We start from the raw sequence: 12,961 nt of genomic DNA, 5'->3' as shown, positions 1-12,961 counted from the left end.
ATTCTTTTTATCTGTAAATGGCTGTTTTGTTGGGTTTTTAGTTAAGTAATTTGATATTATCTGCTTTATTCATAGAGTTCTCATCACAGACTATCTAATGTGTTGGATTCCTGCCTCTTGTGATGAATGTTATTTTTACCCTTTTTGCAAAGGCTGGTGCTATGCCACTAAATAGATTATTTTTTTTTTTCCCCCAATGTTAGGGAGATGCAGCAAGTATGTCATCTGTTCTTAAGATTCAGAATTCATAATGCTCAGGCGCTTTGCTCTAATCATCAGCAGTTATAATTTTTAATTTTCTCATTCTCTTTATTGACATGGTACTTTTTTGTTCAGATATGACAGTCATGAATCATTCGGCAAGTTATTTGATTCACATGGGTGATTTTTTTTTTTTTTAAAGCACCTGGGGGAGAGGGGGAGAACTCTTTTCTTACTACTTTGCCAGGTTTAGAAGTAGGAGCTACAAGGATCTTTGCTTCCCCTTGCTTATTAGAAACAAAGCAGATGTTAACAGCCCTATGAGGCCAGAACTGGCCATCCTTGGTGGCCCTTTAGGCACGGGAATGGAGTCAAAAGCCTGCATTGTGTCAGGATTTTCTATCTTACCTAAAGTCTTTCAGTTTAGGACTTTCCAAAGACGTGAACCCACTGGAAATTGTGACGTTCTCAAGTCCGGAGCAAGTTCCTTCTGATATATAACCTGATACTCAGGAGACGGTTTGTCCTTTTGAGGATATGGCTAAAATGAAAATAGAAATGAACCTTCTGTCTTGCTAAAGATTTTATTTTTATTGAAAAATCTGTACCTTAGGCAGTTGACTGGTAAAATCACGTCTACAGAGTTATGCTGCCATTTTTTCCCCAGATTAAGTGGACTTTGTAACCCCATAAAGTAGTAAAAATAGTGATCAACCACAGCTTGTAGAGTGAAGCTGAATGTCTCTCACCAGTGGAGAAGTTGCGCAGATTGCACTCGCTATTCTTTGCACTTTGAAAAGGGTGAATACCTATGAGCATTTCTAAATCTTGTCTCCTCAACAAACTCATCAGAAGCCTCAAATTAGAGAGGTCTAAGGTCTATCCATTTTAGGATTTCGTGTCTTAAGTAGTCTATGTTGTCCAGAGAAAATTACTCGTAATGTATGTTTTACTGTAAGAAATATTTTTCAGTTTAGGACTTCATAGTTCAGACAAGTGAATAAATCATCAGAATTTCATCTTTGGGTTCTCCTGACAGAACGGGCATATCTATTGCAAATAAGGATGTAATCATTTACCAGATGGATCTCCAGGACCATAGCCTGTAATTGTACCCTGGATTGCTGGTTAACATAGAGAGGCATCGCCACCTGCCTCAGCACTGACTGTATTTAGTTGTGCACAACGAGTACCAGAAATATGTTTTTCCTCTTATACAGATGCAGAAAGATTGTCTCTATCATCAGCTCCTGATGTATTTGTGGCCTGCAATAGGTCGTGTCTGGAAGGAGAGCACTCCAAAAGGCGCCTGAATGGAAGAGCAGCCGCTGGGTTGTGACTTCTGCTGGTAGACCAGGGACAAAAAGAGAAGGCTGGAGCTGCCTAGAAGTAAGGCACACCAGACTGGCGCTCCTCTGCTTTCAACAGTGGTTTGCATTGTGCAGAACCGCTTTACTAGTATTTGAGAAAAGACACTTATCCGTGTGCCAGTGGGCTGGCTCAAGAGAAGGTCTCTGGGAAATGGTGGCTCAGACTTGCAGAGCTTTAGAAAGTGTCAAAAAGTTTGGTAATTCAATCACAAGGTCTCCCTGTGATGGAAGATGACTTTATACCACCCCTGTTTCTGGCAAGGGCAGGAGATCTCAAAAGAAGGGGCTGTTACAGATAGTCCATTCAGACTATTTCAGCCTTGCAGAACTCAGTGCCTGGAGGTAATGAGATTACAACTGAAACATTCTGTGTGCAAAGGAATGTCCACTACTGAATCTAGACCTGGGTAAAACTCATATGGCAGAAGATGAAGAGGGAGATGCGACTTTTGAGATAGCTAGGGCTTACTGGAAAGTATACCAGCAGGACGGTGTGGGATTACATAGCCTCATCTGAGTCCTGCATTACCAGAGACATTAGTGCAGGGGGAGAGGAGGTAAAGAAGGCCTTAGGGTTTTTCTGTAAGATGGCCTTCCTCCAGGCCAATGTCTGTAGGAAAACTAAAATGAAAATCAAATTTATAGCAGGGATCTCAATATTTAAAAAATAAAATAAAAAAATTTAGCCTCACTGCGACTCTTCACTTCTCAAAGGTTAGACATGTGTGGTGTTATATTATCTGGTACAGCACCTGATACACACACTTTTTTCTGTAGCTTGAATTTGCAATCCAGGAATGCTGAGAACATAGCAGAAAACAGTACTCTTCTGATTATCTTTTGTCTCATGCAGTTACTTCTTATCCAGAAGGCTGGTCTCTGAATATTCCATAAGGACAATCTGATTAAAAAAGAAAATATGTTTGTTTGGGTTTTTTTAGGTAGGTCCATTGCTTATTAAAAAAGGAAGCATTGTTTTGCACAAGCCAAAATCATATTACTGTTGTTCTGGCCTGATTCTTAACATCTGAAGGAAAACAAATGTTTGTACATTAGGTATTTGGAGGCAACTTTAAATCATATGTGCAGTACCTTCATTATATATTATCTGTCCTCCTTATTGTCTTTCAATTGAAGCATGGTAATAAGAATTCTCTATTGCAAGATAAAGGAACAAATGTAAGGTTGTACATACATTGGAGAAAATAATAATATCGTAGCCCTCCCTGTGAGGTCTCTGCTTGAGATCTTTGTCAGATGAGACTGCTATTTGAACACCTGCCTTACGCTCATGCATGTTGATCTACATCCTTTGGATGTAGCCTTGGGGGAAGCCTGTTTGGGAACACCCCAGTGCTGTGCTGGGTTCGGTCACTGTATGCCTGCGGTCAGTCCTGGCTCCCACCTGGCACAGGGCAGTGCATCCCGCCTGTATACGTTTTTTAAAGAGAATTCTTTTTATCTTCCATTTTGCTTTTCAGTATCACTGTATCTATTTTCACACAACTATTCGACTCATTCAGATAATTTCTAAGAGATGTCTTTCTTGGGCAACTGGCATCGATGCTTAAAAAAAAAAAAAAACAAACAAACAACCCCCATCAAATCACAAACAAACAAGAGCCATCCCCCCCTCCCAACAGCCCCACCACTCTAAAGAGGAAGTTTTGCAGCCTGCGCCTAAATTAAGGACCATGAGGTTTGACCGAGAGGAATAATGGTGTTTCCTTAACACGGATGCTAGTGTTGTGCCGTGGGAGCTGAGTACAGGGGAACAAGGGCAAGGCTTAGCATCTCTTCAGGCCACACAGTGGTGGCACCAGCCTTCTCTTAGAAGGGTGCCAGCTATGCTTTCTGAGTGGGAATATTTTTCATCGTGGGAGGGGTTTTTGCAGTCTTGTGCCCCTGGTGGGCTGCGCACTCTCCCTTTCCTCGTGTCTAGCTGTGTTGAAGCTTTGGGGAGATCTTTAGCTGCTGTCTCTGGGCAAGAGAGGCTGAAACGCTGCCTGCTCGGGTTTGGCTTGTATTGCATGAGGTGCTTTTGCTTCTGACTCGCTCAGCGTGTTTGCGATGTCTCTCACCTTTCATTTCTGTTGCAGTTGTTTTCACCTCCTATTTTAATTTGTGTTTTTTATATCAACTCAGAATCCTCCCTCACTCCCCTTCTACAGCCCCAAGTTATGTTTTCTGGTATTTGTGGTGATGAGGGCTGTTAGAAATGGCATTATCAGTTGCGTATTTCAGTCATGAAGAAGTCCACAGTCAGAACTGAAAACGCCTGAGGTTCGCGGCATTACTTTTCAATCCTCTGGTCATGTTGCTTGTGGTCTCTGCTCCTTAGGCAGTTCCCAAGGATGTGTCGGTGGGGACGTTAGCATCCGTCCTGCTCCCTGTTACAGATTGCTTTTCCAGTCAGCTCTCTCGGGTAGATACTCCAGAGAGGCTTGAATCTGCTGTTAGTGAAAAGTGAACAGAAGGGAAACTACGAGTGTGTCAGCACCACCATCTTCTTCCCAGAATCCTGTGATAAATCAGATAATGCTGTTCTGAGAATTGCTTGCTTACTAATTATTGAAATAACTTTACCTTTTCTTTGTCTGTAATTAGCATTTCAGCTTGAGTCTAGGGCTTGATGATAAATGAGTCTTGTGTGCCGTAGGTTCAGTAAATGATGAAAAACTGAAGTCTGTGTTTGCTTACTCTCTTCCTCCATAAAACAAACAAAACTGAGCTGATCTCTAAGTAGAAACGGTGTCAGAAATGATGTGATCTAAAAGAGGAGGTTGTTTTTATTTTTATTTCTCCATTTCCTTATTGGGTGACTCACAGTATATGTAAACAATGCAATAAATAAATATCTAAGTCCAACCTTAGTTAAGATAACCATGGAAAATCCTTTTACGCGTTTCTAAATCAGAGGATAAAAATGCATCTTCTGCAAACTGGTAGGAGAATTATAGAGTAAGTCTTTAAAAGCATGATCTGGAGCAGCCTAGATTTCCAGATAGCACATTGTGAAACTTAATATCCACATAAAACAGTTGATGAAAAATGTTGATGTAAAAATATCGTGTATCCATTTGAGATAAGTCTTTTAGAGAGGGAGAGAGCAGGCTGAAAAGCTAAGGTAAGCTCTATAACATGGTACTGAGGTTCTGTCTGCTGTGCCCGCTTGTGGAGTTTGAGCCTCAGAACTTGATACGTGAGCATCTGAACAATGCTGTGTCTGAATGCAAGACTTATCTGAGCAGAATTTATGCTAGGCATGTTATCTAGTTTGTTTAAAGAGATGAGCTTCTTCTTCAGAAGTTGGAGGTCTCTAGCAGACTGTTTGGAGAGATAATTCATAGAGGCTTTTCTAAATGACAGCAGATGGGAAATCACAGATTTTAGCAGAAGTCTGATGTCTCAAGAAGAGAAAGAGAAACCAGTGATCAGACTGTGGAAAACCTTCCAGAGGGGACCCTCAACGGCTCGGGTAAACAGGACTTTAGAATATGTCCACTGCTACCTCCTAGCAACCAAAACTTTTATGAGGTTCAGTTGGCACAGATCCACTTGCTTGGAGGCCTATTATGCGTAATTCGTGCTAGATTCAGGTCACTGTGACCTCAGACAAAATTGGGACTTGAAATGAGAGATGATCCTTGGGCTCCCTGTATCAGAGCCCCCAGTTCCTTCTCCTTCGTGCAAAGCACTGTGCCAGGACACCAGTTGGGTCATGAAGAAACGTGGGCAGAGCCTTTTGGTTCTTGAATTGTCTGTGACCATAATTCAAGCTCTGTCTGTGATAGAGCTGAAAATGGTATGAAAAGGTCAGGCATACGTTGCTTCCAGTTGGAAGTGTGATGCTTGGTAACATTCCAGTAATTCTGAAGGATGACTTGGTCAACTGGTACGTAAGGTAGAGCCATAGATGACATGCATGTTTATCACCTTCTTCAAAGTGTTTCCTACTTATAATTAATTCCCAGGAGAAGATCCTATGGTGTTCCACTGTGCGTTCTATAGGGAAGGTGTCTTCCCTGGTGCTTGTTAGGCACTCTCTGGAAACTCCTTCCTATTGTTCTGCTGAGAAACAAGCTGGCAATTTGTCAGAAATAAAGCTTTAGCCATTAAGTTATTTAAAAGGCCCTTTCTTTAAGGTACTCTTCTTCCCCTCTCCCCCCCCCCTCCAAGTTGTACAAAAAACCAAACAAACAAACCAAGAAAAAACCCAACCAAACCCACCCACCCCGCTGGCCATATAATTCTCCTTAGCCTACCTGGGAAGGGAGACATTACCCTAATCTGTGTTTCTCTGGTTACGTTTCTGTCAGGTAAGTGTTAAGCAGGATGAACTTGCTCCTTGCAGAATGATAAGTATTTTGTCACTTCTGTACCAATAAAGTACTATTTGTAAGGTGTCCTTTGTTGAAAGTTGGCAAAATCTGAGAGTGTTGAGCTGCTGGACCCATGTTTAGCGTGGGCAATACCTTCAAAGCAAAGTTAGAGGGGCTGGGAACATACATGTGCCAAAATTTAGGCGGTCTTCTACGAGAAAATCATGAACACCAGTTCTCAGAGCTTCAGAGGCTGTGTATTTGTACCTGTAGGGTAATTGGGTAAATTAAATCTCCATAGCTTAGCTAGGAGACCTTTTGGGAGCATTGTTGTTATTTTTGCAAGTACTAAATACAAAATCTGAATTTGTTACAAAAATGTACCCATAAAACTGTGCTTAGCCCTTCTCCCTTGTCTGCAAGCTGAAGGTACCATGGTATTACAAAGCATCGTCCTTTCCCCTTTTCTGTGCTACTTCTGGTGACGTGGAATACTAGGAAAGGAAACTGAGGATCAGCAAATACTACCTACTCTACAGAAAACTCTGTACAAGGGAAAAGATTTCTATAGGGATGGCTAGGAGCTTTGAATGTAATGAAGAAGAAAATACTCAGTGGAGCTAATACTTGTGGGGAATAAATTCTTCACAGAAAGTTGAGAAAGCTGCTGAGTGTCAATGTTCCTTTGAAAATGGTAAAAGTAATTGTAAAAGCTGAATGGCATGGCATTTAATTATGTAAGGAACCAAAGGGGCTAAAAAAATAATAACCTGGTATATCAGAAAGCAATTTAAAATATAAGCTAGGGAAAATGGAATATTTCTGTCACAATAAGACGAATTCCACCACCGGCTGCATTGATTTCATGTCTCAAGTTTTGTTCCAAACAGATTTGTAACTATGGCGGGGGTGGGGGGGAGGGGAAGGCATACTGTTGTTCCCTCAACCTCCCAAGCCAACCCATTCCCCTTCTCAGCAAGAATGGTGAGAAAGATTTGGATAAATATACAAACAGGGCTTAAGAATTTAATTAGCTCTGTTGGTCGTTCAATCTCCAGTTGTCTGATTTAATTGTCCCTTTCAAAAGGATCATTTGAAGCAGAGCTCCATATGCTCTGTGAATGTCAGTAAACTAAGCTTGTTAGTGTACAGTGCGAAGGCCAAAGCTGAATTCTTGTGGGTATTCACAGCCTTTAATAAATAGCACGGCGGTGCCGAGGAGGAATCGTTCTTTACGCCCACTCGCCTTTAAGATGTTTCCCTTCAATTCAGAAATGAATATTCAGTTGAAAAGTTATTATACATCTTGTGTCTTTCAAAATATTCTTGGCACTGCATAGGAGTCTGTCTGCAGAGGGGTGGGATGGGGTTGGTTTTTTTTTTTTCTTTTTCTTCCTCCTACCTTCCGCACGGAGGATCTGGAGCCAAGCAGTAGCTGTTAGACTTTTTAGGTTCGTCTGCTTATTTGTTTGGGGTTGGGTTTTTTTGGCCTGGCAGTGCTGATTCCTGAGCTGTGGACCTTCTGCTCCATCATCTCAGGACAGGGATGGCACATCAGCATGGCAAGGTCCAAGTGTTAAGTTGTTGGGCTCTTGACAGAAGATCTTGCTGTGAAGAGTTCTCAACTCTGCCAAACTCGAACAATTAGGGATAAAGCTTGTTATGGGGAGTGGCTGCTTGAGGATTATTATTCTCTTTTTTAAGTGATTGGGGAATTTCATTTAGGAGAGTGTCTCTTTTCCAGTAATTTTGCAAAGGGAAAGAATAGTTTGAGGGTTTTTCAAGGAAGCAGGGTTGTCTATTGATGTCATTTTTGGTGGTGATTTTGTTTGAGTTTTAGTCACCTCATAGTTTAAGGAACTGGAATTTTGCAAGAGTCTATGCTTAGGGTATTAAGAATAACGAAAAGCAGGGCTGGCTGAAATGTGTTGCAGAACTCCTTGTAGTGAATGATTGGATGATAAAATGCCCGAGGAAATTGCTTGTAGATAAACAAAAGCAATGTGTGCGGGAGGAGGAGGGGGGGGTCACAAGGCGGTGTCTGCCCTGCTGAGGGCTGCACCAGGTGGTACTGCTCTGGAAGGAGACTTTGTGGTCATCCTGTAAAAATGGCAGTGTAATGATTGGTAAAACAAGCGTCAGTACTCGTTAGTGAAGGAACAGAAAACAAAACAGAAAGCGTAAATGTGCCACTGTGTAAATGCGTGGTGCTCCCCTGTCTTCAGTACCATGTGCAGCTCTGGTCCTCCCTGTCTTCCATCTCCCAGTCCACAAAATGTTGTAAAGAAGAAGAGCCAAAGTATGAGGTGACAAAGAGTCACCAGGAGTCCTCGGTCTGGAGGGTACTTGACATGGAAGAGACTTGCAAAAACGATGAACATCCTGAAGAAGGAGAAGGGGAGTTGAGTGTCCACCATCCTTCCCAGGAGATGCGCATGAAAGGAGTGTGTGAGAGCTGTGAAGGGGAAGATGGTGGTTTCTCTCACAGCTCTGGGGCTGTCAAGCTTGTAGTGCTGGCCAGGATGCTATCTGAATTCAATAAGGAGAGGACAAGAAATGATTGTGTGGTAGGAGGTATAGGTCGTGGATCTGAGGGAAGAGAGCTGAGTAGAAGCAGAGGAGAGGAGACTGGCCGGGTGCCAAAGGGGTGATGCCTGGCATGACAGAGGAGAAGAAAATGCATCTTGAAAAGGGAGTCCGTTTTGGAGAAGGGACTGTCTTAGGGAAAGAAGAGAAAGGAAAGAAGCAGACTCCAGAGCGAATGTATGCTTTCATAGTTTCATTTTAGCCTTGTTTTACATAAATGCACTTCATGAGAAAACTGTAAACTGCATCCTCCCCCCACCCCCCAACAAAAATCCTGTCCAGCTTGGTGCATATGATGCATTTGCTGTGAAGATAAATTAAACTCTAGTAGAGGGAGGCTGTGTTGGGTTCCCAGTAAATTTGCTGTGGTGGTTTGAAGTTATGTAATGAAAGATGGAAGGAATTGCAAGGAGGAGTATTTTCTCCTGGATGGGACAAGCTGAGCCCTGCCCAAGGGAACTGGATTATACTCTGGTCACTGCTACGGAGCAGATGCCTGATGCAGTCGCTCAAGGCAGGCATCAGTTATGCCTATGGTGGTCTCTTCTAGTGTGAGCACTTGTTTGCTTTGTGTGACTGGTAGGCATCTGACCAGTAGCTTGACTCAAAACTGCTTTAAACATAATCTAGCATTGTACAGTATCTGTTGTCTGAAGTGCTGGACCCTAGAGATGGAGAATAGACTTTTGGAATTGGTAATCTATCTGTACCATAGCATCTCGTCTGTAAGGTATGTTGTTTGTCTAAGAGATTTGCTGGGGAAATGAATGTAATACAGTATTCCTGAAGCATTACAAAGATGTAGAAATGAGCATATAAAAATAATCTTGCATGCATGAAGAATCCTGTCCTACAAAGAGAATTTGAATTTCTGGAATTTCCCTAAGAAATAAGGTGCAACCAGAAAGCTGAACGTGGACCAGGGAAGGGCAAAAAAATCATGATGTTGAGGGTTAAGAGAGGACTTCTACCATGTGGGGAGAGACTGTGCTCTGATGTAGCTGTGTTAAGTGAACCAAATTAATGGTACATGATAGATGATAGTTCTGGTACTTTCAACTTTTTTGTTGCTGGTTTTGCCAGTTGATACTACAGTCTTCGTTGGTATTACTTGTTTAATATGTGTACTCTGTTGTTGTTCTTATGTTTCTTATCTTAAGGTGGCTTACTTTCCCCTTTTCTGCTCCAAAAATAATTAAATACTGTTAAATCATGACCAACCAATTTAGATAACAGGATGCTTTCGGTCATCTTTGTTGTAACAGAAGTAACGACAAATACAGTAGAGAAAACTCTTGTGTTTCACTCATTTAAAGTAGGTGAGATTCATTCATTTCATGGGAAGGTTATCAGCTGATGTTTGCATATGGTTAGGTAGGTAGCCGGGCGGCGACTGGGCAGGAGAAGAGAAATCTTAAATGACCTTTTTTTTTAATTTTATTTTATTATCTCAGAATGGCATTTTGGATGCTCTGATGGATGATCTATAGGAAGTCCAAGTTCCCAAAAGTTCCCAATCTTAATACTTCATTAGAGTTCTTAATGATACAAAAGTCCATCCCATTAAAGTAAATATAGCTATTCTAGAAGGGTATATGTCCAACATTTCACTTTACTTTGGTAGAGTATATGTGTTTCCTCGTCTTTGGTCTGTGTTGTTCTTTTAATATCCAAAATCTGCCGTGCAGCTGTAGCGTTGTCCTTGGAAGCACATGGCCTGTTCCAGTCACACTTGACCAGCCCATGGAGCATGTGCATAGCCTTCCTTGGCGTCACTGCTCTTCATGGTGGTTGAGTGGGGCATCTTCATCAGCCAGACAAAGGTTCTCTTTGTCCTAGCCTGCGGTTAGGCCTCAGAGCAGTAACAGAAGTTTGTGAAGGGGATCATCATCTCGGAGCACAACGCAGTCACAGCAGAGGCTGAAAGACCTCTAGGAAATGGCTCTTTATGGCAACCTGCAGCCAAGGGGAGCTGAAGCGTTGCAACAAAAGTGCTGCCCCCAAGCTGCTGCCACAGCCTCATGCCGCAGGTCGCGTAATCAGTACTGGTGTTTGTGCTGCCGCTCCTAGAGCAGCACTGTGTCTTTCTGTTTCTCCTTAAATCTGCTCTGCGAAGGCTCCGGCAGGACTAATTCAGCCTTCGTCTAGAAATCTTCCTCTCATGTGTTGCAGTAACTTGCAGGTAGGTGGAAACTTTGAGTTTCTGAACTGCAATGTGGCTGGAGAAAATCCTCGTTCTTTGGTGTGTTGCCTGGAGTTTTACTGCCATCCTCCATTTTATCCCTGGAAAAATACCTAGTTTAACTTCCAGTGTGAAGCTTTGCTGATCAATATGTTACAAGCATAGTAAAGTTCAAGAAATTGCCTCCATTACTATCTTGAGATGAGAAATTGATTTAGCTGCATTCTCTCTCTGCTAATTCGTCTGTGCTTTACGTTCCCATAAAAGGTATTATGTGCTCCTTATTTTCCAGCAGTGTCATCAATCCTAATGAAGAGAGAAGAACGAAAATTTATATTGTGTGTATAGGATAGCTGATCTCTGACTTAGCTCTTAATTTGTAAATGTTGCTGTAGGCTTCACTTCTCAGCTGCTTCTTACTGTGCTTCAGTTATATGCAAAACCTAGGGGCTGGGATGGGAGCAAAACTGAAGAGTATGGCAAAGGAATAGAAAGTTAGATTGTTTTTTAATCTAAACCTCAAAAAATGAGATGCTGCAGAAAATTTATGAAAGGAATTAAAACCTCATTTGTGAATATTATGTACTTTTGCAGTGTTTTGTCCTGCATTATTTACATTGTGACTGTTTTCAGTATTTATCAGCCATCAGTTCACTACCTCTGGCTCTGAAATGCCCAAAGTTTTATTCTTTAACTATGGTATTACGTATGAGAGCCTTGCACATATTTGCTAATTTAGATTACAGCTGCATATGTGTGGTATTGTAGCTCTGATGATGAGGATGGTATAGTGGGAAAGGCAGCCAAAACAAATAAGAAAAACAGGAAAGGGTTTTCGTGGTCGTTCCTGTTGTTGGTTTTCCCAGTGTCCATTGGCCTGGCCTCTACAGCAAGCTGCCAGGGATGGTTTCTCTGCAGAATACTTTGTGGCATTTTTAGGTTTAATACTAGTGTTTGTTGTTTCAGAGCAAATGGATAAATTAAAAAGAAAGCAAAACTATACACTGTCACTTTGGTCACTGCACGTGACATAGCAGTTATTTTTTAAATGAAATTTAAACATCTTTAACAGCTGTGTTAAACTGTGTCACAAAAAAAAAAAAGTTTTCTCATGGCTCCACTGACTTTAACCTCAAGTTTTCCCGGTGTCTCTGAATATTGCCTGTTACAAAGCAATGGTGTACGCCTGTTATTCATCTAGAAGATTCAATATGCCTGTTACATACCAAAAGGTGTTAAATACCAGTATAAAAAACAAGTTAGATAAAGCATTAAGTACATGCGGGCTTATTAAAGCCTGCCTTATTTCAATGAGGAGGCAAACTCATGGAGTTGCTGAGAAAAGCGGTCAGCAGATAGGATATACACAAGAACGAACAGTTTCCTTTCAGGGACGTTTGTAGCATTTCGGCTTACATTTGTAGCAAGACGTGGACGTTCAAGGGTTTTAGTTACTGGGACTCAATGCTATAATGTTGTAAGCAAAAAATGACTTGGATCCAAATAAATCCACATGTCCTGTATGATGCTACCAGCGTTTCCCATCAGCTGAGGTGTTCTGTCAAATAAAGATGTTTTGGGCAGGTTAGACTTTCTAAGGAGCTCCACTGCCTCCCGTGGCGCCTGTTTTGATGGAGCAGGTTGATGTCTGGATTGGGCTGTGGACCTGACTGTTCCTTGTGGGCTTGGGGGAAGGTGAAGGGTGCAGCAGAGGCTGGCGTTGGGCAGGGCGAGGGAGCTGCTTGGGTTCTTCTCCCCCATCATGCTGGTGGGCTAAGGGAGGGCACTTGTTCTGGGCAAGGAACTGCTGGGCTTGGTGGACGGCTTCTTGCTGTATGTAGTAGTGTCACAGTACTTGGGACCTATTATCAGAGATTTTAAAAGCATAATTTAAACAAATGAATCTAGAGTGAAGGTGAGAGTAGGAAAATGTTGATCAAGGTCACTGAGGTTATCTGTGCCCATGTCTCAAGCGGTTGTTTATACAGTTTCTTCTTATGGCTGGAATGACATTCCGAAACCTGGCAGGGCTCAATGCAAATGGAGGGTTTCCCATTGACATCAGTGAGCTGTGAACTGCACCTTAAGCTTCCAGGCTTGTTCTGTTCAGGGCCTTCCCTAAAAGCCGTCTTGGCAGCAGCATCTACAAAAACAAATGTGTTGTTTTCATTTAAATAAAATAAGATGCCTTGTCTAGATATCTCTTCTGCACCGGGTGACAACCTGATTGTATCTTCTGCACCTTTGACTTTCATTAATCCCTCCCTTCCTGATTGCTATACCTTCTCTTGTTTGTGTGA

At 42.0% G+C, this 12,961-nt stretch overlaps 1 protein-coding gene across 5 annotated transcripts in view; it reads left to right on the top strand.

Moving 5' to 3' along the window:
* The window catches only part of TRERF1 (transcriptional regulating factor 1), a 98,950-nt gene that overhangs the window by 57,051 nt on the left and 28,938 nt on the right, over window positions 1-12,961 (top strand). The gene's annotated exons all lie outside the window — the stretch shown is intronic.

This window comes from Rissa tridactyla, chromosome 3, assembly GCF_028500815.1.
Source record: "Rissa tridactyla isolate bRisTri1 chromosome 3, bRisTri1.patW.cur.20221130, whole genome shotgun sequence".
Lineage (NCBI taxonomy): Eukaryota > Metazoa > Chordata > Aves > Charadriiformes > Laridae > Rissa > Rissa tridactyla.
The sequence above is the reverse complement of the archived record's forward strand: the minus strand, read 5'-3'. Positions and strand labels throughout refer to the sequence as shown.